This window comes from Mesoplodon mirus (genome assembly GCF_964341445.2).
Source record: "Mesoplodon mirus genome assembly, chromosome: 10".
NCBI lineage: Eukaryota > Metazoa > Chordata > Mammalia > Artiodactyla > Ziphiidae > Mesoplodon > Mesoplodon mirus.
In genome coordinates this window covers 48,005,906-48,032,967 of record NC_138986.1, presented here as the reverse complement: position 1 = coordinate 48,032,967, position 27,062 = coordinate 48,005,906, and the positions used below count along the sequence as shown (strand labels likewise).

The window sequence follows — 27,062 nt, the reverse complement described above, 5'->3', positions numbered from 1 at the left end:
CGCCCGCGGGGAGGCGAGGCGCAGCCCTCGTGCCGCCGCAGCCTCGCGGGAGGGCGGGCGGCGGACGCAGCCTGCCCTTCTCAGGTAACGCCGCGGCCTCGCGCGTGGCCCAGGGGCGGTGCGAGGGGCGGGGGCGCGCGAGCGCGGGCTTCGGCCTATAAAAGGGCCGCCCCGCTGTTCGTTCCCCCACATGCGGCGCGAGCCGCCGCGCCCCCTCTTCAGCGGCTGTTCCGCAGTGTCTGCGCCCGGCCGCTTAATGAGTTTTATTCACGCTCAGCTGTGCTTAGGTTTGCCAGGGCTTGGCAGATGCTGTGCACAGGGATTTCCCACCGTGGTGTCTTTCTCCCGCCCCTTTCCTCCCCTCTCGCCCTAGTATGTCCTTCCTTGGTTTCCTCCTAGGGCCCACAGGCTGCGTCCCGGGCGCGCGCCTGGACATGTAAGGACTTGTCAGTTCCCAGTGACCTCCCTCCTCCCCTTCCTCTCCTCCCTTCCCCGTGGAACGTAGGATTAAAAGCCTTTCGGCGAAATTTTCGGCCGAAGAAGAAGGCCCAAGAAAGTCACCACGTCAGATGTGGACTCCCAGTGTTATTCATTAACAGTGTGTGTAAGGTTTTACTATCCTAAGGCATAAAAGCAAAAGGAGGTGGGGAAGGACCGTTAGACAAAACAACTTTATCCAAAAGAGGGGGGAAGGGGGATAGTAAAAAAGGGTAGTAACAGATGCAGCTGGCTTGGCCATTATATTGGAACCGTTGGGTTTTTGTCCGACTTGGTCACTAATATTGGGCGTGACCTTGGACAAATAATTTGGTTTCTTCGGGCCTCAGTTTGCTCATCCGTGCAACGAGAGTTTCACTTAAAAATCCATGAGGGTTTCTTCCCATCAAAAAGATTGAAGCAGTAGAAGGCAGAAACCGTGGTTTCAAGTTTGAAATATGCCACAGAATTAGGACTTTTGACAGTCATTTTCAATCTACTCAAATTAGAGATCATTCTTTCACACGTGTATTATACAGGTGTTATTTTAATGGTTAGTAGGTTGCCGTATATTTGAAGTGGTGTGAGAGATCCTCATTTGGAACAATTGTGGTTCTTAAAGTAGGAAAATCAAAAGGCCCAGAGGGCCAGATCACTGGTAAGCTGTCTATAAATCCCATAACATATAATGCTAATAAGAGTTTATGTTCCGAGGGATTCGAGACTGATGACCACCACAAATTAGCCTGCAGTTTTCAACCTGAGAGCATGATTGTAAACATAGGTGGCAAGATTTCTACTACTATACAGGACCTTACCTAATATTTTAAGAGGCAAAATCCAAGTTGATTTTAGTTTTAGAAAGGTGTAGAAGTGACTTAAAAATAGGACTACCATACTAAATGCGTTTTCTGGTAAAATATTTTGTACAAGCTGAATATCAGATGCACAGTACCAGTGATTCTCACAGTATTTCATGGCACTAGTGTGTTCTTTAAAATTTAATATTTTGGCACTTACTAAATCACATTTTTGGGGGATGGGGCCTGGATCACCCACCACTGTCATGATTCTTAAGTAATATAAAATCGAGAATCCCTGTACTATATTATAATCAAGTACATCCATAATATTTAAATTATATTATTCCTAACTAGAAAAAGGTAAAAGTATGAGATTCACAGATTAGCTATTTCTAGAAAAGGGTTTCTTTCCTCCTACCTCTTGAATCAACTCATTTACTTTAAGAAAAGGCAGTTGCAACCATCATTCAAATCCTTCTAGAACTCCAAGGAAAGAATGTTCACTCTTGAAGAAAAACATTTGCAGCATGAAATTAGGATATTGTGTCCATTGCATGTAATCAAATTTAAGTTAATGTTCAAATTGAAAACCTGACAATACTCCCCTAATTAATCATTATCAAATGTGTTTGATAATTATATTCTCCTGAGGTAAGAAAGGGTTCTGGAATTTTGAGTCAGAGAATGAAAAATTAAACCATCCGTTACTAGGTAAATGAGTTTGGAAAGATAACTGTATTTTCGGGGTTTTTTTTCTCATCTATGAAATGGAGAGTAATTCCTGTTTTAACTTTTCAGGGATATTGTAAGGCTTCATCAAATGAGATAATGTATGTGAAAGTATCATAATAAACTTTGACATCCAGAAATTTAACTCATCTGAAAACAGTAAAATCATTTGGAACTGTTATCTACATACAATATGAGAACTGCCAAAATTGAACTCTATACTAACAAACTTAAAGCATCTCTTTTTGTTATTGCTGTTAATGTTGAGTGACTATTTGCCAGGTGATTTGAGATAGAGCGAAACAAAACAGACATGGTTCCTGCCCTTAGAGAGTTTATAGTCCCGCATCATAGAAATATATTTCAGTCATATCAAGTGACATTTTATCATCTCTTCTAGTTCACTGACCTATACTCATCATGTCACGCCTTTAGTAAAAGCCTGCTCAGCCTTCTGTACCAATACTGTTCAATGTCTGTTAGCGATTTATAATCTAGAACAAGGCAATGGATACCATAATTTTTTGGCAGATATTACAAGATGGCTTATCCAACACATCCAACCCCCTTCTAGCTTGCTTTTCTGTACTTTAGAAGCTAGAAAACGTAAAAATACTAGCGTACTGGCATGGATGAGTGGTGCCAGTAAATCATTAACAATGGCTGGAGGAGGGGAAAGACCCTGATTTGTAGCACTGACCCATTTTCATGGAGTGAACACTCCCGAGCTACCAAAGGGACTTCACTGGATGGGGAGTTAGTTGGAGAAGATGCTAACAATTGTATGTTGGCTTCAGTGTTTCACTACATGTGACCTAGTTTCCAGCAATCAGATGCACCCATTCAAGACGTAGATCTGAACATGAGCAACGGGGCGCCTCAGTTGCACTCAGGGAGATGGGATTTTCTGGCAGACACCGTGGTGGAGGCGTCTGGTTCTTCTGGGTAGCTGGGGAGGAGTTCTGGCCTCCATTCTGAGAGTCATAGGTGCTGACTGGCAAGTGGTGCTAGGATGGCTTTCTGCTAAATAGCGGACGTGATGTGGGATGAGTGTTCTTCCCGGTTTGGCTTTTCCTGGATGTCGTTTCTAGCCATGTATTATCCAAGCCTGGTTCTCGGGTCCTCGCGGAGATCTATGAGCTAAATACTATCCTTTAATCCCTTTCTGCTTAAACTAGCTCAGTCACAGTCAGCGACACAATTGTTGAGCCCAGAGCCGAATGAAAAATGTAAGGCCCCTGTTCAAAAAGCAGGGAAAAAGTGGCATTATATGTACTAAAATACAAAGCTTTTTCTTTCTTCCGTCATCTCTCCCTCAACTTGTCATGCTGTTTTTTAATTTGCTTTTTAATGTCATTCTAAGAAAAATTAGAATTTTAAATTATTAGAATGAATTTTACCATTTCACTTTATATTGTGCAGTGCCATTTATAAACGCAAATATAAGAGCATTTAACTCATACATGGAATCACCAGAATGACACAATTCATATTTCGTAGTTTTTGTACATGCCACGAGGATGTATTTTTGCTTATCAGAACAGTGTAAATGCAGCATAAAACTAACTCAGCTGTTTTTCTTTCCCTTCTTGATATGCACGTGTCCTACCAACCTGAGCAAGGAAGGACTGAAGAGAAAGGAACTATGGGTTGCCCTGCCTTTCCCCTTCCTTCTATGTCATCATTTTCAGTGTAAATGGTCATACAGGGAAGTAACACACACAAGTAAGGCTACGATAGAGTTCTTTGGTCACTTGTATTTCTTAGGATGCCATTACCTTCTTTCTGCACCTGAAGCAAGTTCTGGTTGAAATGGAAAGCATAGCCTCTTGGAACTGTCAGCGCCTCCACTAAATCAGTCATAGATATAACATGTTTGCCTTGTAGTCACTTTGTAACTCCCAGAGTTCCTGTATGCTTAGGTTCACCAGCATCCTGTGCTTGTGAGGCATTATGCAGACTGTGTGCAAACTGGGTAGTAAGCAAGAAGACAAACAGATTGCCTCCTCGGCTTGCAGGTATGATCCATTGTACCACTTCTTTTATAAAACAGACATTCAAACATAAAAGTATTAAGATTTTCAGAATGGTAACTGCAGACCATTAAAGCAAGCAGTGGGCCCTGTATGACTGCACAGTTTGCATGCCCATGAAGTTGACCCTGAGCTCAGTGTTTCTCAAGGGGGCTTCTCCTGATATTTTGGATGAAACAATTCTTTATTGTGCAGGATATTTAACATCCCTGGCCCCTGGGCACTACATGCCACTGTGATAAAAATGCCCTCATACATTTCTAAGTGCCCCCCTAAGAGGAGTTACTTCTCTCTACTGAACTCCTTTAGTTGACTCCACTGTCTGCAGCTAGGAACCATGATCATTGCAGATCCTGGAAAGGTCATGTGCAATTTTTGCTATGGATTCTCAAGCAGAGCAAAATACAGAGTTGAGTTAAAAAGATTTCAAAATTCTCATACCTGGGAGAGCAGAATTATGGTGACCTTTTTTCCATTGTCGGAAAAATAATACCACCTACCTTGGTGATGAAACAAACATTTGGGATGAAAGTTTTAAGGGGATCAGTGGGTTTTAGGTGTCACATGCATATAAATGGTAGTTGATCTTTTCTAAGGGAAATTTTTACCCAATCCTTCATACAGTGTCTGGCCTCTATGAAACCATGATGGTAAAGAAACTCATTTCCTCCCAGAAGGGATTTGGAAGACCTAATTAAGTATGGCAAACTCTGGAGGCAATTGCCATCAGCTCTCCTCACTCTCAAAAGACTTCATGCAGGTTTTCCCCAATTTATTCATAGCAGCTGTCTGGGTATAAGGTAGACACATAAATATGTATTGCCTGAATGATAAAATATTTTTTGACTAAAAGAATGGGGTTTTATGTCTCTTTTTAAAAGAAACTAAAGGAAAGTCAAATTAATCATTGTGGTGAGAGCTGAATTTCTCTCTGTTCTTATCTTTTTAACCAATTAATCTACTCAGTTACAGGGAGAAGCAACACTTTGAAAAAACAACTCTCAACTCTTCCACTTCCATAAATTAGCAGTAATAGTTTTAAGGGAGAGACCATTGAGCCTATAAATTAAAGATGATGTTTGAGAAACAAAAAAGAAGCTTTCAGAATAGAGTAATATTAGAATTGATGATTGAGCTTTCCAGGACCCTCATTTAAATTACATGTCCAGAACTGTTAATTGGGGCATTTCTGATGGATCATGACTAGGCAGGAAGAAACCAAACACACATAGAGTAAGATTAGATTAAGTTCTCAGTTTAAATAATCAAGATTCAAAATCTCAGAAGCAGTGTGTCTGTAGAGCAGCATATCTCAGGCTGGTTTTCCCTGGCCCCAAAGTCCCCACTGCACTTACATATTCACAGCTTAAATCACATTCCAGGAAAACATCCACTAATAATTTTTGTTATTGACAGTGAGCTCCCCTGGGTTTTGATCCTAATTTTACATCCCTCCAGGGACCAGGAAAGACTATTTACTGTCAGATGTGTAGGTCACAGACCAACACTTATATTTCCTTATTTTCTCAATAAAATGTATTTTTCCAATCTTAAAGGTTTGAAATGCATAGGAAAGAAATTATGGAAAACCATAAAGAAAATATAGGACACTCAATCCCACCCAAAGGCAGTCATGATTAACATTTTAGCCCGTTTTTTCCTAGAAAAATTTTCTATAAATATATTACACAGTGGAAATAATCCCCTGTTTTTTTTCACTTTACATTGTAGCAGAAACATTTCTCATGCAAATTAGAATTTTTCGTATAAATTATTCTAATGGATACATAATATGCTGTGCCATGGACATACAACAGTTTTCCATTTTCCTACTGTCGGCCAATAACAGAATGTTTCAAATTTTACACTGTTATAAATATCCCACTGATTAGCTCCATTTTGGATCCTACTCTTAACTTTGAAGGAATTTACTTTATTGTTCATTATTTGACAAGAACATCAGTTTCAAGTACATGCCATGTTCTTTCTCTCCAAAGAAGAGAGAATTGTATGTGATATTCTTTCTGCCTGGTTTGCTCTTCCTCTCTCCACCTCTTTTTGCACAGTTAGTTCATTCTTTAAATTTCAAGTCGGGACTTTCCTGGTGGTCCAGTGGTAAAGAATCTGCCTTCCAATGCAGGGAACATGGGCTTGATCCCTGGTTGGGGAACTAAGATCCCACATGCCTCGGGGAAACTAAGCCCATGCACCACAACTACTGAGCCCACGCACCTCAACTAGAGAGCCCACGTGCTCTGGAGCCCAGGTGCCACAGCTAGAGAGAAGCCCATGTGCCGCAGCAGAAAGATCCTGCATGCCGCAATGAAGAAAGATCCCACATGCCACAAAGGCCCGACGCAGCCAAAAATAAAATAATTAATTAATTATTTTTTTTAAAGAGAGATCTTTAAAAAATAAATAAAAAATAACTTTCAGGTCAAAGGTCACTTCCTCAGGGAAGCCTTCCCAAGCTATATATTTGATTATGGTTCTCTGTTACACACTCTAATTGTACTGTGTTTCTTTTTTTCCAGAGCACTTACCTGTGGTTGCAATAATCCAGTGCTGGGAACATAGAAGTGAGAATGACAGGCGTGATTTCAGCCTTCATGCTAATAGTCTAGTGCAGGGTTTGGCAAACATTTCCTGTAAAGGGACAGATAAATTGTAGGCTTATCAGGCCATATGGTCTCTCTCACAACTACTCAACTTTGCCATTGAAACACAAAAGCAATCATCAACAATACACATAGGAAAGAGTGTCTGGGTTCCAATAAAACTTTATTTAAAAAACAGGCGGGGGGGACTGGGTTTGATCCATGGACTGTTGTTTACTGACCCCTGGTCTAGTGGACAAGACAGCCATTAAACAGATCATTTGAGATGACAAATACTTCAAAAGAAAAGGACAGGGTGACATAAAGTCACATGGCAGAGCTGTCCAACTTAGCCTAGAGAGAAGAATAAAGACTTTCTTGAAGAATATGACTTTAAGCTAATATTTAAAGAGGAAGAGGAGTTACCGGATAAAAGTAAGGGCAACAGGCTTGATGAAGACCTAAAGCATGGAAAGAGCGAGAATAGAAATAAATTCATTCTTAAACTTGGCGATTGACGGAGAGGGAGATGAAATTGTGTAAGGATACAGTACAGAGTGAAAAGACAAAGAGTGTTGAAAAAATTTCAGAACCTAGTACTTCCCTAGAGGAAGAGATGCCAGCAGGAAAGACTTAGAAGGAATGATCAGTGAGGTGTAGCAGTAGCAGGATGTTTAAGACCTTCCACCTTGTGACCTAAATGGGAAGGAAATCCAAAAAAGGGGATATATGTATATGTACAGCTGATTCACTTTGCTGTGCAGTAGAAACTAAGACAACATTGTAAAGCAACTATACTCCAATAAAAAATTAAAAATAAATAAAAGGTGAATAGTTTGTATAAAAAAAAAGACCTTCCATCTTGTGTGTTGGATATGTAAGTTGGGAGATATCAGCCTAAAGGCTGGGAACCTCAGAGAACTGGTACACTTTCTGAAGGACTAGATAGGTAGGTAGATAGATAGATATAAAAGACCTGAGGACTGAGAAAGTGTGAGTGGCAGGGTAGAAAATGAAGAGGTAGTGAAGGAATCAGAAATAATAGATAGGAACACATCACTGGTATATAGTAGGTGCTCAATAATTTTTTGATAAGTGAATGGAAGGATAACAATATAATGTAAAATCAAAGAACCCAAGAGGGAAAGGGTTTCAATAACAGGTTGACCTATAGTTTTGCATGCTTAAAAGAGCTATTGCTCAAGGCTGGTTTCCTTGACTATCTGAGAAAGGTTGCGGGTAAGGACTCAGTTACTTTTGATGCCCTATTGCAGGATAAGCCTGACCTCCAATTCCTTCCTCTAAGGAAAGCTGACCTGGCTCTTTTCTTCCCTGAAGATTTCAATGAGTAGGAATAGGGACCTTCCTGTGTCAGTACATGTTCAAAGTAAAAATATAAAATTAGAATAGGAGCAAGATTTTTCATAGATTGCAATGACACAAGCTCAACTGTTACCTCTTCTCTTGGTCATTTATATTAAACATGTATTTTATTACTTAATTCTAAACATTTTGTATTGCTGTTTTAACTTTTTATTAACTTCTTGTTGATATCTGTGAAGTCCTGTGTTAGATGCTGTGAGTGATTCAAAAAAATGTAAGACATAGCTCTGGGCTAAAGTATTATGTAACTGACAAGTAAATTGTAAGTTTCTTGACATTAGGAATCATATTTGACATTTCCTATTTTTCCTTGCACAGTATCAGACTTATAGTTGGTACTGCAGAAATAATTTTCCCCTGCCCTCTGCCTTGCACCAGTTGGTGACCAAATGGTGTCCATAATATAGCCACTTCTGTATGACTTGGACAAAACATAATGCTTTCAAAAAAAAAAATGATGCTTTCTGAAGAAGACAATATTCTGAAGGCATCAGTAACAGTAATTTCAGCTTGTTGAAGGTTGGGGTTCTTTGTGTAAAGGTCAGCCTGTCAGTAAATAGCATGCCACCCTGTTCTTTCAAGATTATAAGAAACCTTTGTATGTGTGTTTTTATACCTAAAGAAAAAAAAAAGGGTAGTGGGAAACTGTACCCAGTGGTCTCACCAGATGTTTTCAAACCAGAACTAGGGCAACTGAGTTGTAATTTGTTTTTAAAACATTTATTTTCACAAATTTATGAGAGTAGGGAGCTGAGATTTTTCTTGCCTGAATTAGCAGGTAATTTCATTTTCCATTCGACTTTAGCAGAGAAGACCTCTCCTTAAGATGAAACTGTGAAGCAGAGGTTCTTGCCAAATCTAAAAAGTAGAGCAAAGATTAGTCTTAAGAAAACTCATAGATAAGGGGGAAGGATACCTTTTTCGAATACCCAGTCGCCTGTACTGAGCTTATCGAGCCTTGCAAGACTTAATTTATTAATGACTATGACACGTGGCTTACGGCTTCCTCTTTACTTGCATTCCTCCCGTCATCCTGAGTGAATTCATCACCCAAGTAGACAGCTCACCCAGCAACAGCCTCAGAGTTCCTTGATGTGATCTTCACCCACTCGCTTCTATTGCCACATCCTGGATTTGTCATACACCCAATCTGTTTCACCTCTAACCTCATAAATGCAGACTTGACTGTGGCCAGAACTTTCATCCTAGCTTGTCACTCAGTTACTCCCAGTACAGCCATTGTCAGTTCCCTAACATCTCATTTCCAGTACTCTTCCTCACTCCGCTGCAGCCTGTCACCCTTCTCAGGTTTCTCTGACTTGGGACCTCCAGTCCATAGACTTCTCTTCTTTCTCCCTATCAGCCTTCTCCTGCCTTCACTTCTTTCATCTCCTGCTGTGTTCTATTTTAAATTACCACTCTCTTGCCAGGAACCACATCTCCTTTGCCCTGTTGCCCTGATATCACTTACCTGACAAAACAACAGCTCTAACTGGGTGTCTGCTCCCAGATTGCTGAGTGCACCCAGACAGAAAAAATCACTGCTATGCAGATTGGCATTTAACACTGTAAATTCAGGACCACCAACCTTGGCTAGATTATTCTTTATCTATACTGTTGGGAAGAGAAGGTTATCCTTATAATGTATTAGTCTCTACCATCTGAACCTCATACTTCATAAGCCAAGGTATAGTGTTATAAATTCTTTGTATACCAAAAATTAGTATTAGGCTGGATCATTTCAATTATTACCCTCTCTCTGACTCTCTAACTCGGCTTTTGTACTTACTTTCCTGTTTTACTTTATGGTTTTGGGTCTAGTCCATCCAATAAGGTAAATTTCTAATGTTTTTAAAATTAATATTTGATCAGTCAAAAAGAACATGTCTTAAACATTATGGAATGAAATGATAATGGAAGGGAAATCATTCCTACACGTAATTAACGTTTTTAGAGGCCTTTGTGAATCCAAGTTGTCTCTAGTTGTTGTCACTCAGGACAGGGGTCTTAGGCTCAGCTCACTTAAGTCATTTCATTCTTGCCTTTCCCAGCTTCCCCTTTCCATCATTTCTGATCCCACAAATTTCTAAAAACACACCCTTTTCCTCCCAAAAGTAGCAGGGAAGGGAGTGCTATGTGTATGGGGAACAGGGATGGGTATGTTTGTACGTATAGTTCATTTATTGAATGGCAGCGTAGCATACTGGTTAAGAGTTCAGGCTCTCCGGCCCAATTTCCCTAGTTACCTGCTCTGTGATTTTGGGCAAATTACTTTCTGTACCTCAGTTCTCCCATCTGTAATATACAGATAATACTAGTTCCTACCTCACAGTGTGATTGTGAGGATTAAGTTACATATTTTAAATGAGTTAATACCTTAGAACTGATAAGCACTCAGTAACTGTAAGCTATTCATAATTTAGAATAAATTATTATTAATAATAATAATTACAGCTTCTCTCTTTGCTAAAATACACTTATTCATTAAGAAGAGAATAATGATGAAAGCTAGGAGCTGTTAAAAGTCCATTGATTGGATGTAAAAAGTGGAGTTTTATAATCGCAAAGGACCCAAGAAATTATTTAGACCATTGGTTCTTAGCCAGTAATATGCATCAGAATCACTTATGAAATATTATAAAGTCACAGTTACCCAGGCCCTCCCTTCTCACATCTACCAAATCAGAAATGTCCACAGGCAGTTCCAATTCATCTTCCTTGCAAGAACCACTGAACTAATTCAAGTCTTTAGATTTTTTTTTTTTTTTTTTTTTTTTTTGCGGTACGTGGGCCTCTCACTGTTGTAGCCTCTCCTATTGTGGAGCACAGGCTCCAGACACACAAGCTCAGCGGCCATGGCTCACGGGCCCAGCCGCTCCGCGGCATGTGGGATCTTCCCGGACCGGGGCACGAACACGTGTCCCCTGCATCGGCAGGCAGACTCTCAACCACTGCGCCACCAGGGAAGACCAAGTCTTTAGATTTTATGATGAGGAAATTGAGACTTAGAATAAATAACTTGCCTAAGACCCCAAGTGTAAGTGGGACCCAGGTAATGTAGCTCCTTGGTAAGTGATCTTCCTACTCTTCTATGTTGCTTGCCAAATATTAAATTTTAAAGAAATTAATATGGGAGTTTATCCTTCTCTCAGTAATATCAGGAAGAATAATATAGGTTTTAAAAGTATACTTTATTCAGCATTTATTTCAAAATAAAACTTACAATAAAAATAAATGCAGAGGACTTTTGCATATTTACAGTAGGATTTAAAGTGAATTTTGCTGTGCTTTTCATGTGGACATTAGTTTTTGCCACAATGCTTGCTGCTAATTAGTACAAGGAAACACTGTGCATTTTTGCTTCTAACCCCAACCTCACAGATTGACAGGCAAACAAAACAAATGGTTTATAGGGCAAGGTAGGTTGTAGGAATTAAATTCTTCAGAGCTCTCAATAATAAAATATGCATTTCTTATAATTAGGATTGTTTTTTGATTTACATTAAAAAATTTTTTTAAACCTTTGTGAAATATTCTTGGAATTTTCCAGTCCATGAACAGTCAGTGCAGGAAAATCAGTGGTTATTAGGTACAGTTTTCTTATTGTAGCTTTACTGATTGGTAGATTAAAAGTCTAAAAACTATAGCAAAAATTTTTTTCTGAATTTTTCTATTTGGTATTGAGTACTATGATACTATATCTCTTAAAATATGTTTTTCTTTAGCCATAATATAAAGGAATCAAAAAATACATTAGAACTTGGATGTGAACTTGTGCAAAGGTGTGAAATAAATTAAGATGACAGGGCAGAAGCAAGAAAATGGAGCTCAGATTAAATTTGCCCCTCAAAGCAGGCCTGTTTATATTTTACTGTGTTTGCTGTTATAAATTTATTTCCATGTATGTGTTTCTTTGCTAGAAATGATAAATAGCTGCCAGCCCAACTTCTGATTCTTAGGCAACTCCATTTTACCAACAAACCACTCATTTTGATTTGGTAAGTGCTATGAAGTCCACTATCCCAGATCCCCATCAAACTGTTTTAAACTGTTGTTGTTTCTACTGTCTTTGCCTGATTCCATACCCTTTGCTCTACATTTCATCTCAGGTTTGACCTTTGGATCTTTTTACCTGATGCATGTGTCTGGCCTCCTGGCATTTGACTACAGCCTGATCATCTTTGGTTTAGACTCCCCTTCTAATTCCAAGCTACCAAGATTTATACCCCGATTCCAGCAGTTCAGAAATTCCCAGCACAGCCACTGGCTGCTATCTAAAGGGGATCAACTTCAAACACTAGCCCTATATTATAAACATCCATTTTTTCATATGTTCAACAGATTATACTCATCACTACTATGTTAAGGCACTAGAGTAATTTCTGGGAAATACAGAAAATTAATTAGTATTAGAAAGCTCCTTAATGCTCTTAAAATCTGGTAAAACAAATAATACAAGTATATAATGATAGTTTAAGATAGTATGTGTTCAACTCTTATGAAGTATTTATACAAACAAGACATTAATTTTAAAAATCTTCAAATAGAAAATCCTTAACCTGGAATTAAGGGGTATGGGGTACAAGAAGACATGACCAAAAGAACCTAGGATGTGATTCATGGATTAAAAGATTAGGAGGGGCTTCCCTGGTGGCGCAGTGGTTGAGAGTCCACCTGCCGATGCAGGGGACACGGGTTCATGCCCCGGTCCGGGAAGATCCCATATGCTGCGGAGCGGCTAGGCCCATGAGCCATGGCCGCTGAGCCTGCGCGTCCGGAGCCTGTGCTCCGCAACGGCAGAGGCCACAACAATGAGAGGCCCGCGTACCACACACACACAAAAAAGATTAGGAACACTGACAGGTGTTTAACTAGACTTTGGAGGTAGGGTAGGATAGACACATGCAGCAAACGCATTCCAAAGAGTGGAACCAAACCAACAAGAGCAGAAAAGGTTAAGTTAAAGAAATTTTATTCGTATAGACTGGTTGACAGTATATGTAAGGAGTGGAAGCAAGCCTAGAAAAGTTGGTTGGAACCAGATTATGGAAGGGTTTGAATACTGAGGAGTTCAGAGTTGGCAAGTATGTTTTGGGGAGTCAGAAAGTTTTGAGCAGGAAATGATGATTGGCTTGATTTAGCAGTGCTATACAGGAAGGATTTGGTAGTGAGGATAGGCAGGCAGAGACTGCAAACCAGGGAATCAGGAGGCTAATACACACAGTAATCTAAAGTAAGGAGGGCCTGGAGACGATTCCTTTTTTTTTTTTTTTTTTTTTTTTTTTTTTTTTTTTGCAGTACGCGGCCTCTCACTGTTGCGGCCCCTCCCGTTGCGGAGCGCAGGCTCAGCGGCCATGGCTCACAGGCCCAGCCGCTCTGCGGCACGTGGGATCTTCCCGGACCGGGCACGAACCCGTGTCCCCTGCATTGGCAGGCGGACTCTCAACCACTGCGCCACCAGGGAAGCCCTGGAAGAAGAGTTTTAAGAGGGCAGGCAGAAACATACAAGGCTTCTTGAGGCCTAGACTCCAAACTGACACACTGGCACTTCTGCCTCATATTGGACAGAGCAGGTTGTGTGACCAAGCCCAGATTCAAGGGGGCGGGAGATAGAATTCACCTTGTAGAGAAACTGCACAGTGACACGGCAAAGGGCATGAGTTCACACAGGGGTGGAGAACTGGGACCATGAGTACCATGGTAGGAATGACCAGAGCATGCTTGAAAGTAGAAAGGAAGGGATATGTAGGATACAGAAGAAAGTGAAGTAAGGAGGAAAGATCAATACCATAGTTCAGAGGATTAACCTTTGAAAAAAGGAAGGGTACTTCTGGGAATGGAAAGAGGGGGATTCGATTGAATTAGATTTAACAAATTAAAATACAGGATGCCCAGTAAAATTTTAACTTCAGGTAAACAGTGAATAACTTCTGAGTATTAAGTATGTTCTATGCAATATTTGGTAGGCTCTCGGTACACAGTTTGCTATTTTTATTAGTTTAAATACCATTTAAATATTTCTATAACGCAGTACTTGGGACACATTTATCCTAAAATATGTTTCCTTATTTATTTGAAATTCAAATATCACCAGGCAACCTGTATTTTGACAACCCTACTTTGGATGAATTTTAAATAAAGCCATGGTAAGATAATCTACAAAGGGCTAGACGGGTGCATTTGGGGATTTAATCCTGGGAGAAGTTTGGAACAGCTGCTATGGATGCTGTGCAGTGTCAGTGAAAGGACTGCTGATCAGTAGTGAGGCCCACTTACCAACAGGCAGCACGACTTTTTCTTGGATCAGCAGTAATGCTTCACTGCTGGGGAGCAGTGGTAGGAACCGAGACAGCCGGTGCAGGCGACCACCTTGGTTTGACTGCGTAGGAGAGGCCTGGGGAGGAGTTTGGGGCATAGTTGAAGTGACTAGGGGTCCAGATTGTACATGGAAGCAGGTGAAACCAGAAGGTGAACTGGGAGGCAGAAGATGAACAATTATTCATTTTCATTGGAAGAGGTGGAAGTTCACAGAGAAGAAACAGAATTTATAGTCTTGGAAGAATAGTTCTGTGATAGTGGGGTTAAACATCCAATTTCATGAGACAGAACTGGAGCTAAATTTAAAGCAAGAGCTCTGGAGACAAGGTACCTAGTTTTGCATTCTAGTTATGTGATCTTGGTCAAATAATTAAATTTCTGTATGACTTAGATTTTTTTTTTTGGTAAAACATGAATAATAATTGTTCTTACCTCATAGGGTTACTGTGAGGATTAAGTGAAAAAAACTGTATGAAGTACCTAGAACAGTATGTCTGGTGTTTACTATGTTTTATTATTTTAAATACCACTTACATGTATCTATAATCAATAAATGTGAATACTTTAGAGAATATTATTTGAAAGACAGTGGCAAGTATACATTGTGTGTTCTGCCTTAGCTAACAAATGCTGTGTCTGGAAAATACATACACAGTTAGCTACCTGTTGAAGTTGGAACTCATGCAGCCTTTACCACTTAAGGTTGTTTTCTTTACTGTTACTACAAGAAAATAATTATCATGCTCAAGTCATATCTGTCTCCTCATTTCCCCCTAGGTGACCATGCTTTGGGATTTTCATACTTTGAGTAATTCCTCTGGGCTCTACCACCCAGCAAGTTAAAGAGGACAAGATTCCTCCCTGGGGATTGTGGTTCTGGGAATGTGAGCAGTTTATTTTCATGAGAGCTGCACCCTGATGGGGCCTACGGTTAGGAGCTGTTGTGTGGGTGGCTGTGTTGTTTTTAGTTGTTTCTTCCATCCTACACTGTTGTTTATATATAAAGATTTTTGAAAAGTGAATGTTTTACGGGGCTGTTTTGCTTATACAAAGAAAATTAAAACAATTTCAAAGTAATTACTTGTGTTTTATATTTTTCTCTTTTAAAATAAATGAAAGTATTAATTGATATTGCCTGGAAACAAAATGAAGACCAAAGAAATGGCTACACTCTTAACGTTTTAAAATAAGGTAATGTTATTCTCTGTTTGAATGGAGCCTTCTAAGGAATGACCACAGTCTCATACACAATCGACTTAAATGCATTCTTTATCTTTAAAAGGAAGCAGAATAGGATCATTGAATAAATCACATGTGTTCACAGCCTTGTCTGATGAAATCATATACTACACAAACACAGTATTCTCTAGTCAGGAGGGTAAGGGGACATTTGAAGTGGGGCTTGCCCTGGCGGAAACCTTTTTTTGTTTAAAAAATAGTGCAGTGAAAGACCACACAGTAGATGATAACAGAAAATATCTTCCATGCCTTCCTCTACCTTTATACTTTCTCATTCTCTTTGTTCTCTAAGGACATCTGCTGTAATGATTATTTGGTATAACTCATAGGTACATAGCAGAAGGCATATCATATTTCATTTATTATTTTGTCTATTATAATTATTGCTCTCTTTTACATCATGACATTGTAGGTTTTTAAAATATTTTGTTTATAAAAGATACAAAAGATGTTATACGAAATTTATTAGTTGGCTGTAGATATCTAAAGAGTAAATGTTTTAACTCTGAATTTAATAAAATTATATTTTAGGAAGTCTAGTAGACTTTTATCAAGCTACATCTTAAAGAGATAAATATACTGAAAGATGAATTTCATTTTCCTTTTTTACATCAATTGCAATGTTTTTTCTTTTTTTACTTAGGCATTTGAAAGATTCTTAATTATAAACAACATTGATAGGAGATCTGGAGGCTTGAAAATAGGTCCATTATTTCAAATGTTTTCAACATTTTGATAGCTGATTTGCTGTCTATATTATGGATTCAATTCAAAATTCAAGTTTTTACTTCTTATTAGGTGTTCTTATATTGCCTCACAATTTTGCCCTAGGTTGATCCCCTGAGGATTTTTGAAATTTATGTTTGAAAGGGTTTTTTTTAATGAAATGCAGTATTTTTATTTGAAAGAATTTCAAATAAATGTTATTTTTATTACAAAAATGTCAAACATACACAAAAGTAGAGCAAATAGTATGACAAACCCTCAAGTTATGTCTGAACTTTCAGTGATATGTTAGTACAGGTACTATACTACATTTGTTAATGCAACATGTTCAGGGACTCAAGAAATGCTGTGGCTTACTGCACACTTGAAAAAAGTTGTATAAATCAATTTTTTAAAAATATTCAGTCATTTCCCATCTATAACAGATTGTGTTTCAAATGTTTGTTGGTCGTTAGCCAATTTTTGGACCTACAAATGTGTTTCTCATAGAAACAATCTTGAAATGGCTATTAGCTTTTCAGGCTAGCTCTCAGTAATTTATCTAGTTCACAGTTAAGGGAACCCAAACACCATTTTTAACATCATTTCAGTGAGAAAATGCTTCCTTTGAAGCATTTGAAGTCCTAGGGAACAGCACCAGCCATCTTCCCTTCCACTAAGTATGGGAGATCCGGGAGCACAGTCAGAAGACTGTAATGAAGAGTCACATCCACAAAGCGTCTTCAACAAAAGTAGCAGGACCTCAGAGAGGACAGCAGGAGTGTGGGGATGGGAGTGCACTCTGTACATTCCATTCTGAAATGATTTACTGTTTCCTCTGCCAGTGGAGTTTGTTTTTATCCTTTTTTTTTTTAAGGACTTTTTATTTAAAAAAAAAAAAAAAACACCTTCACAAATACTCTGTTGTATCCAAAGTTTTCATTTTACAGACTTTTTTAAAAGCAGGCTTCCGGTTATTTTATTCTTTGAGTAAGTTTCTGACATGGGGGGAAATTATTTTCACTGGCTGAGATATGCCTAAGACAACAGGAAAAGATTCCTGACTAGTAAAACATAAAATTGGAATAGGTAGGTACTAGGTACCTACCTAGTAGGTACTAAACGTAGGTACTAAACTGCAAATAAGTCAGGTTGTTGGAATAATGTATATAGTGAACTTACAAGTAGTATTAACCTTTTAGAGTATCTAGGAATGACAAATGAAAGCACAGTTTTGTCGTGCCAACCTATACTCTCATTCTTCCAAATTGACCTTACATTCCTACTCTTCCAGGCTCTTATCCTGGCAGCTATTATAGGCTCCAGTCTTACCTCCTCTCTAGAGAACGTGTATGCTTGTGAGTGACTTGACAGCAGGCCCCCAATGCTAGCTAGACTCATTTTCCAGAGGTAGTAATGCCAGTACCCTTATATACAGAGAAAATCAAACATCCTTTGTGATGAGTCCGCTGAAGGTCCCACAGCATGATGTGCCACAGCTTCACTCTGACCCGCGCTCCCAGAAGATAAAGAGGGTCCTGCTGTGTGTCGAGTACTGAGCTAACAAGGTGCTTTACATATGTTACTGTATTAGTCCTCATAGTAACTCTGAGGGAAGGGGGTGCTGTCCTCATTTTACAGATGAGGAAAATTTCCAAGAACTAGTTAGCAATGGAGTTAGTGAGTGGCTGGATTCAAACTGGGTTCAAACCACTATGAGGGGGTGGGGGCTTCCCTGGTGGCGCAGCGGTTGAGAATCTGCCTGCTAATGCAGGGGACATAGGTTCGAGCCCTGATCTGGGAGGATCCCACATGCTGTGGAGCAACTAGCCCGTGAGCCACAACTACTGAGCCTGCGCATCTGGAGCCTGTGCTCTGCAACAAGAGAGGCTGCGATAGTGAGAGGCCTGCACACCACAATGAAGAGTGGCCCCCACTTGCCACAACTAGAGAAAGCCCTCGCACAGAAATGAAGACCAAACACAGCAAAAATAAATAAATTAATAAACTCCTACCCCCAACGTCTTAAAACAAACAAAAAAAACAAAAAACAAAAACCTTAAGACTCAGTTAAAACTTAAAAAAAAAAAAAAAACCACTATGAGGGGAATGAACCCACATATCCCTCATTTGAACTTGCCCACCAAACCAGCTAAGGGAAGAAAACCAAAAAGCCTTCTCTGAGTTAGCTTTACACTTACCAGCAACTCTTAGAACTGTGGTTCCTCTGCCTGGGGGACCTGGGCCCTGCAGCTCCCAGAGCTAGCTCATATCCTCAAGATCCCCCCAAATCCAGGGTAAGCATGTCTCGTCTCAGCCCTTCTGAAGTCTCAGGTAAATGCCTTGCCATTATCACTAGGCTCCTGCAGCTAGAAACCCAGTCATCTCTAACCCAGATGAGGAAACTCTGGAGCTTGATATTAAGGCACGGCTCTGGAAGAACCCTTCAACTGAAGTCCCTTCCTGCCTACTGATGGGACTGAGAGTGCCAGAGAACAGGCTCCCCTGCCAACCAACGTAACTCGGGAAAATCTGCGTGAAGATATAGTAGTCAAGAGGAAAAGAAATGAAATTCAAGGAACTGGAGTTGTCAGGTGATCCTACAAAGGAGCCTCTAGGCCCACAGACATTTTGTCTGCATTAATAACTTCTCCAGTAACTTCAAAGATAGCTACTTCTAGATCTCTGAATTCCTAACCACTGATGGAGAGTCCAAATTTAAGATATCAGGCTCAGAAACTCCCAGAAATAGCCTAGGGCAGTCTCAAAATATGTCCCTGGGAACTTGTTAAAAATGCAAATTAATGAGCCCATCTCAGACTTACTGAATAAAAAGTGGGGTCCAGGAATCTCTGTTTTAACAAGCCCTCCAGGTGATCCCGGTATTCACTAAGGTTTGAAAACCACTGGCCTAGGAAGATGAAGGATGATCCCAGGTTCTCCACATTAACCTAGAATTAACCTGCAACAGCTACCTGAGGTTAGATTCTACCCTCCCACCTCCCACCCACCTCTAACCAGTGCTGTGGTTAGAGTCGGGTGACTCTCTCAACCAAGACTAACTGCCTAGTTGCTCATTTTTTCCCTTGAAAACTCCAAGGAAAATTTTGGGTAGACAGCAGATGACTGAATTGAAATTTTAAAACTCATTGTTTATGATAGGGGAATTGGAAATAACTTAAATGTCTATTAATAGGGATTTGATTAAAAACAAATTCTATGAGGATTGGGACCAATGCTGACCAACACTACGTTCGCTATATTCTCATTGCCTAATACAGCATAAGTATTCAATATTCATTAATTGAACGCATAAGTGAATATATATTCATATACCTTCAAATTCTGAAATGCAGCCTTTAAAAAAGTTTTCTAATAGCAATCTCATTCCCACATATTTACCCCAAAACCTGAAAGCCAATGTTTATAGCAACTTTATAATCGCCAAAAACTGGAAACAACCCAAATGTCCTTCACCTGGTGAATGGATCAGGAGGGGACTGCATTTGAGGAAGTAGTTGAGGTCACCTCATTTTACATGTTATTGTTTTAATTATAAGAATTTGTGTATTATATAATTAAGAAATAAACAACATTTTATAGACTGGCAGGATAAACACCCAAAATGTCATCAGTAGTTATCTCTGGTTGGTAGGATGACAAGTGATTTTTTTTAATAGAAAAAGTTTATTTTATAGAAAAATTAATTTCTAATTTTTCTATATAAACAGGTTATGCTTTTATAACTAGAATAAAAAGCAAGTTATTTTAAAAATGGGGAGTGGGAAACCCAGGAAGCATGACACATGAAAAATTTATACAAATTAGAAACGTGGGGAACTTCCCTGGCAGTCCAGTAGTGAAGACACACACTTCCATTGCAAGGGGCATGGGTTCCTGCTCGGGGAACTAGATCCCTCAGGCCACACGGTGTGGCCCAAAACAAAAAAAGAAAAGAGAAAGTTATAAAAATATCCAAAATAAAGTCTCACTGGAAAAAGAATTTGTATACTCCCTCCTCAAATTTAATGTCCATACAGATTACCTGGAGTACTTGTTAAGATGCAGATTCTGATTCCAAGGATTTGAATTTCTAACAAGCTCCTGGTCCATAGAGCACTTGAACAACAGGCTGTAACACTGTGTTGTCAAAAGAACAGCCACTAACTAGCCACATATGCACTTGAAATGTGACTAGTCCAAATTGAGATGCACAAGTGTAAAATACACACTGGATTTTGAAGACTTAACACACACACCAAAAATGTAAAATATCAATTATATTAATTACATGTTGAAACAATATTTTTGGACATACGGCGTTAAATAATATATTAAAATTAATTTAAGCCTGTTTCTTTTCATTGTTTTAAAATGGCTACCAGAATATTTTAAATTACATTTGTGGTTTGTATTTTTGGGCTTGTATTTTATTTTTATTGGACAGCACTGATCTAGAATAACTATTAACAGGATTTTACTTCACTCTGGGTCTTAAATCACTAAAATAATGCAGGAAAAGGATTAACACCTCATTAATGACCAATTGGCAACTTCTGTATATTACTCATTAAGTAAACATCCTTAGGATTTCTTAAAATCTATAGGTAGAGGTTGAGACAAATAGAAATCGTAGAATTTTAGATCAGAAAAGAAACTTTAAGGTCGTCAAGTTCAGACACCTTGTCTTATGGAATTATTTATCAGTTTGACAAAGATGTATTCAGTATTTAATATCTGTAAGTACTGAATAGGTACTTAGATGATGGGCAAGTAAGTAAGGTGAGCGCCTACCCTGGAGAAGCTGAGAGTGATGGTAGTGGTCTGTAATGGCACCCCATTAGGCATGTGGACAGAGTGCTCTCAGACACAGAGGCAGAGGCCAACACAGACTCCATTTTCCTGAGGAAGATCTAACAAGCTCCAAACAAAGAGGGCTTACTTGGGCTGGCTCTAAGTTTCCCCAGGTTTTATAGCTTCTGTTTGATATCAATGATGCACATAAGGCTTTAGGATTAGACATGTATTTAAATAATCAACATAAGGCACGCTCTCTCCTCTTTCACACAAAATAGATGCACTATTATCAGACAGCAAGGAAATTTAAACCTGAGAAACTTTGGAAGTCTGAACATGGTTGATGGAAGCAGAATGAAATTTGGAGTGTAGCACAGCCAACCTTCAATTATGTGTGCAAATGAGGGGCAAGAATTGCTGAGATGATTAAAAGCTATGAATAAAACAAGATGCTCAGTTCAGCAATTATTTTTTTTTTTTTTGCGGTATGCGGGCCTCTCACTGTTGTGGCCTCTCCCGTTGCGGAGCACAGGCTCCGGATGCGCAGGCCCAGCGGCCATGGCTCACGGGCCCAGCCGCTCCGCGGCATATGGGATCCTCCCAGACCGGGGCACGAACCCGTATCCCCTGCATCGGCAGGCGGACTCTCAACCACTGCGCCACCAGGGAGGCCCCTCAGCAATTATTTTTTAAAACTTATTTATGAGGAATTTTTATATCGGGGCATTATGACTGAAATTTTTTCTTATTTGTTACATTTCCTTTCTGTGAAGGAATGAAAAGACAAATTTAGGATAAATAATAAAGCATTTCAGTGAGCTATAAAAATTCTTGTTACTTCAAGTGGTAACATGGGCTGAAAATATGAATAGCCCTTTCCAATTTTTTTACGTTAAAATCTGGGTCCCTCCCCCCCATAATATTTCAAGCATTAGTAATGTAGTGCTTCTTTAAATCAGGTTGCTTTGGTATGCATTCTTAACCTACAGAGAAGCAGCTTCAGAGGACAAGCTTCCCTCAGTACATCCACAGAACCAAAGGCCCTCGTGATCATGGGCTGGATCTAATCTGAACATTTGTATTACTCATTTTCAACCAATATTTTTAAAACTGCCCATCTGGAAAAAGTCAAACCTACCTGAGAATGGCTGGACAGCCCTTGCCCAAGAGTGAAAAACTGCCTAAAGACATTTAAAACCAAAACTTGAACTAAGCAGAATAAATAGTTCTGCCGAGGAATTGTAACTACATTCCCCTGTCTTTGAGAGTAATTGGAGGGACTTCCCTGGTGGCGAAGTGGTTAAGAATCCACCTGCCAATGCAGGGGACACAGGTTCGAGCCCTGGTCCAGGAAGATACCACATGCCAGGGAGCAGCTAAGCCTGTGCGCCACAACTACTAAGCCTGCGCTCTAGAGCCTGTGAGCCACAACTACTCAGCTCGCATGCCACAATTGCTGAAGCCTGCGTGCCTAGAGCCCGAGCTCCGCATCAAGAGAAGCCACCGCACTCTATGACAGACTCTAGGTCTATCCACCTCATTACAAATAGCTCAGTTTCGTCTCTTTTTATGGCTGAGTAATATTCCATTGTATATATGTGCCACATCTTCTTTATACAGAGTGAAGTAAGTCAGAAAGAGAAAGACAAATACCGTATGCTAACACATATATACGGAATTTAAAAAAAAAAATTGTCATGAAGAACCTAGGGGTAAAACGGGAATAAAGACACAGACCTACTTGAGAATGGACTTGAGGATATGGAGAGGGGGAAGGGTAAGCTGTGACAAAGCGAAAAAGAGGCATGGACATATATACACTACCAAACGTAAGGGAGATAGATAGTGGGAAGCAGCCGCAGAGCACAGGGAGATCAGCTCGGTGCTTTGTGACCACCTGGAGGGGTGGGATGGGGAGGGTGGGAGGGAGGGAGATGCATGAGGGAAGGGATGTGGGAACAGATGTATATGTATGACTGATTCACTTTGTTATAAAGCAGAAACTAAATAAATGAATGAATGAATGAATGAATGAATGAATGAATAAATAAATAAATAGAAGCCACCGCAATGAGAAGCCTGCGCACCGCAATGAAGAGTTGCCCCTGCTCTCAGCAACTAGAGAAAGCTGGCGCGCAGCAACGAAGACCCAAGGCAGCCAAAAATTTAAAAAACAAAAGAGTAATTGGAACAGCATATTTAGAACCCAGAATGTTTGCTTAAGAACCAGCAAGTTAATTTGGTTAATTTTGCCTCATTCACACCAAAAGGTAGAGTGTATTGAGTCTTCAGTTGGCTTTAAATATTCCTAATGATTTTTTAAAAATCTTATTCCCACACATGAGCAGCAATTATTCCAGGAAGTGGCCTAATCTTCTTAAATAATAATCTGCCATCCCCCCGCATAAAAAGGGAAAACCCATTACAACATCATTTTAAAATGTATCTGTTGTAAAGACACCTGTTCTTTGGATCAACATGCTGGGGGTGCAGGAGGTACCCATCTTGGAATATCGACACGTAGAGATCCCGAATTAGGGGCATTTGGGATGATGAGACATTTACAAAAGGTTTAGATTCTGGAAAAATATATGTAAGTGTAGTCCAATAATGTGGTAATTTAGGTATGAATTCTTTTTTTCTCAGAGTTTTAGGAGAAGATGTTTTAGGAGAACCAACACACTGCTCATGTCTTGTATAATACCAAGCTTGCTTTGCTATTTTCCTGAGTTGCATCAATAGAAGAAATATAAAATGATAATTAGTCTCCTTGCCACCTCATCAGAGGTTTTATAAATTTATAATTTTGGCATGTTTATGACACAACTTGCACCCTTATTTATTTCAGATGATTTTATTAGCTGGTATCTGCAGGCTATGAAAAAAACTCACTTATCTTTTCTAAGCTTTCCACATCAGTTGGTCATTAGAAAATTCATGGTCTTTTTGGAAAAAATTCTAACATTCCAGCCTCTTAAATAAGTATATTTTCCCTCTATGACATTAACCTTAAGTTTTTACTTCAGCTATAATTTTAGAGTACAGGTAAATGGGAAATACACATAATAATAACTGCATTTAAATTTATAATGTGCTGAATCTCTTTTGAAGGAAGTCTTGTAATAAAGAAGGAATTCAAAACAGAGAACCTCAATCTAGTTTCTGCAAAAACATAAGAAAGCTACAAATCTGCCAACATTTCATTCACACTGAGCTATACATTTCCTAGGCACATCTACCCTTCCTAGCAGGCAGAATTTTCTTTCTCTCTCCAGAATAGAATATGGATAATAAAGATAGATAGACATTGGTAATTACTTGGCTTCAAAATTATGCTTTCTTCATGTACATAGATTCAGGAGCAAAATGTTTAGAGAACTGTTTCAAATGTATCGTGGGTTGTGAAGACCAACCACGGCAAATCCAAACTATTCATTCTCTTACTCTCCTAATCCACTGTTTCATACCTTCTCCTCCTCAAGCCACCAATACCTCCTTCCCTCTTTCCTTTTCAGCCCTTGTGTCCTATTTCACTGAGAAATAGGAGTAATCAGAGAAGAATATCCACAGATCCCCTGGCCACCAGCACAGTCACCTGCCAGTATCTGTGCATATTCTCTGCCTTCCTTCCTTGGAATGAAACTTATCAAGCTCTGTATCTCTGTGGCTTGTGCACTAGATCCTATGTCTTCCCCCCTACTCAAAGACAGTGAACCCGGAACCTTCCCCACTCAAAGACAGTGAACCCGGAACCTTCCCCTCTCTCCTGCATCATCATTCCCACCTTCTCTACTGGCTCATTCGCATTCGCATGAACTGCTACTACTTTGGTGGAAGCAACTCTCAGCGCTCTTCCTGGATTCTCGCAGTAGCCTCCTGAGTGGTCTCCTTTCAGCCCTTGCTCCCCTTCGATCTGTACTCACCTCAACAGCCAGAATGCTTCTGTGAAAATCCAAAATCTTGCTGCTCCTTTGCACAAAACCCTCCAGAGGCTTCACATCTCACTGAGGGTAAAAGCTAAAGTCCCTTCCAAGGCTTTCAAGGCCCTACTTGGTCTTCCCTGCCCTCGGCCTCCCCTTACCCTCTAACTCAATCTTCTGCTTTTCTCCCTGGGCTCTTCCTGCACGAGCCGCAGGGACCTCTTCATCTTCCCTCCAACACCAGGCACACTCATACCACTTGTACCAGATTGTTCCATGGTTCGTTCCCTTACTTTCTTTTGATCTTTCCTCAAACACCACCTTCTCAATAAGGCCTTTCCTGTCCACTCTTTAAAATGACAGCTGCCCCTCCCCCACCCCGCCTTCCTTGCTCTATTTTTCACTTATTCCATGTGGTGAAATACTATGTATTTTCACCTGTTAATTGCTGTTTATAGTCTGCCTGCCCCCATCCCAAGCAAAATCCATGAGTGGATGAGACTTTTTTTCCTTTTTACTTCCCTCCCATATTCCTGGTATATTCCTGAAACATAGTAAATACTCAATAAATATTTGTTGAAAGTATGACTCTGTCTTTATGAGAACGTAACTGGAAAATGACGTGGGAGTATTAGTCATGCTGACTAAAATTTTAAAATCTATTTCATCAATTCTATTTTACAGACATAATTTAAAATATACTTTTAGCTTCAGTTGGGTCTCTATAGGCATTTCTTTTCATTTAGAGGTATTGTGGGACTCTCGTATACTTTAAGAGAAATATACTGTGGGGAAAAAAAGGTGTGTATCAATTCCTTTTGAACTCTCATATCTTTCAATAGCTTGCTATTTAAATTTTTTTTTAATTCAATTCAGACATTCAAGTATTTATACTTATTTTTTTATGGCCACTAATCAAAAATGATCTGCTATAAATTTCACTCTAAGCACTGCTTTATGTGCATTGTACAAATTTTGATATGTTGTATTTTCATTATTATTCAGTTCAAAATACTTTCTTATAATTTCCCTTGTAATATCTCCTTTGACCTATGGGCTATTTAAAAATATGTTAACTTCTAGATATTTGGGGATTTTGCACATGTTTATATTGACTTCTAATTTAATTCTATTTTATGGTCAAAAACCATATTTTTATAATTTCATTTTAATTTTTTTGAGACTTGCTCTACGGCCCAGCAAATAATCTTTCTTGGTGAATGTTCTGTGTGCACTTGAAAAGAAATGCATATCCTGAAGTTTTCAGATAGGGCATTCTACATATGTTAATTAGACTAAGTTGGTTGATTGTATTATAAAAGTCATGTTTATCTTTGCAGATTTTCTATTTGTTCTATCAATTATTTTGTCAGTCAAACAGGAGTAGAAATCTCTGTTAGTGTGAATTTGTCTATATCTCCCTTTGGTTTTGTTAGTTTTTACTTCTTGTATTTTGAAGCTCTATTATTAAGTGAATGCATATTTAGAATTGTTATATATCTTTCTGATGATTGACTCTTTTATTATTATGAAACATCCCTCTTTATTTTTGGTAATATTCTTTGACCTAAAGTATACTTTAATATTAATATAGCCATTTCAGTTTTCTTATAATTAGTGTTTATATTGTCTATATTTTTCAATCCTTTTACTTTTAATCTATATGTTTAAAATGTATTTCTCATAGACAGTATACAGTTAGGTCTTGCTTTATTTTCCAGTGAGATTTCTCTGCCTTTTTTTTTTTTTTTTTTTTTTTTTTTTTGCGGTACCCGGGCCTCTCGCTGTTGTGACCTCTCCCGTTGCGGAGCACAGGCTCTGGATGCACAGGCTCAGCGGCCATGGCTCACGGGCCTAGCCGCTCCGTGGCATGTGGGATCTTCCCGGACCGGGGCACGAACCCGTGTCCCCTGCATCGGCAGGCACACTCTCAACCACTGCGCCACCAGGGAAGCCCTTCTCTGCCTTTTAATTGATGTGCTTAGTCCATTTACAGCTACTATAATTATCGATATGGTTGATTTAAGTCCGCTCTCTTGCTCTTTGTTTTCTATTTATCCC

The 27,062-nt window shown here is 39.3% G+C and overlaps 1 protein-coding gene and 1 long non-coding RNA gene across 4 annotated transcripts in view; one reads left to right on the top strand and one right to left on the bottom strand.

The window, feature by feature from the left end:
• REV3L (REV3 like, DNA directed polymerase zeta catalytic subunit) overlaps positions 1-27,062 on the bottom strand; it is a 248,567-nt gene that overhangs the window by 184,172 nt on the left and 37,333 nt on the right. For 2 of the 3 annotated variants that reach the window (XM_082634116.1, XM_082634117.1), the window contains exons 4-5: positions 8,789-8,880; positions 6,586-6,688 (exon numbers count right to left, since the gene is read on the bottom strand). The gene's annotated coding sequence lies outside the window, so the exon portion shown is untranslated. Of the gene's footprint in view, positions 1-6,585; positions 7,500-8,788; positions 8,881-27,062 lie in introns of those variants that run through there. The other variant, XM_082634119.1, reaches the window with a different exon arrangement.
• LOC309811420 lies at positions 19-15,436 on the top strand. Its single transcript, XR_014295159.1, has 3 exons — positions 19-84; positions 11,943-12,020; positions 15,118-15,436. It is a non-coding gene; the product is annotated as an uncharacterized lncRNA (long non-coding RNA).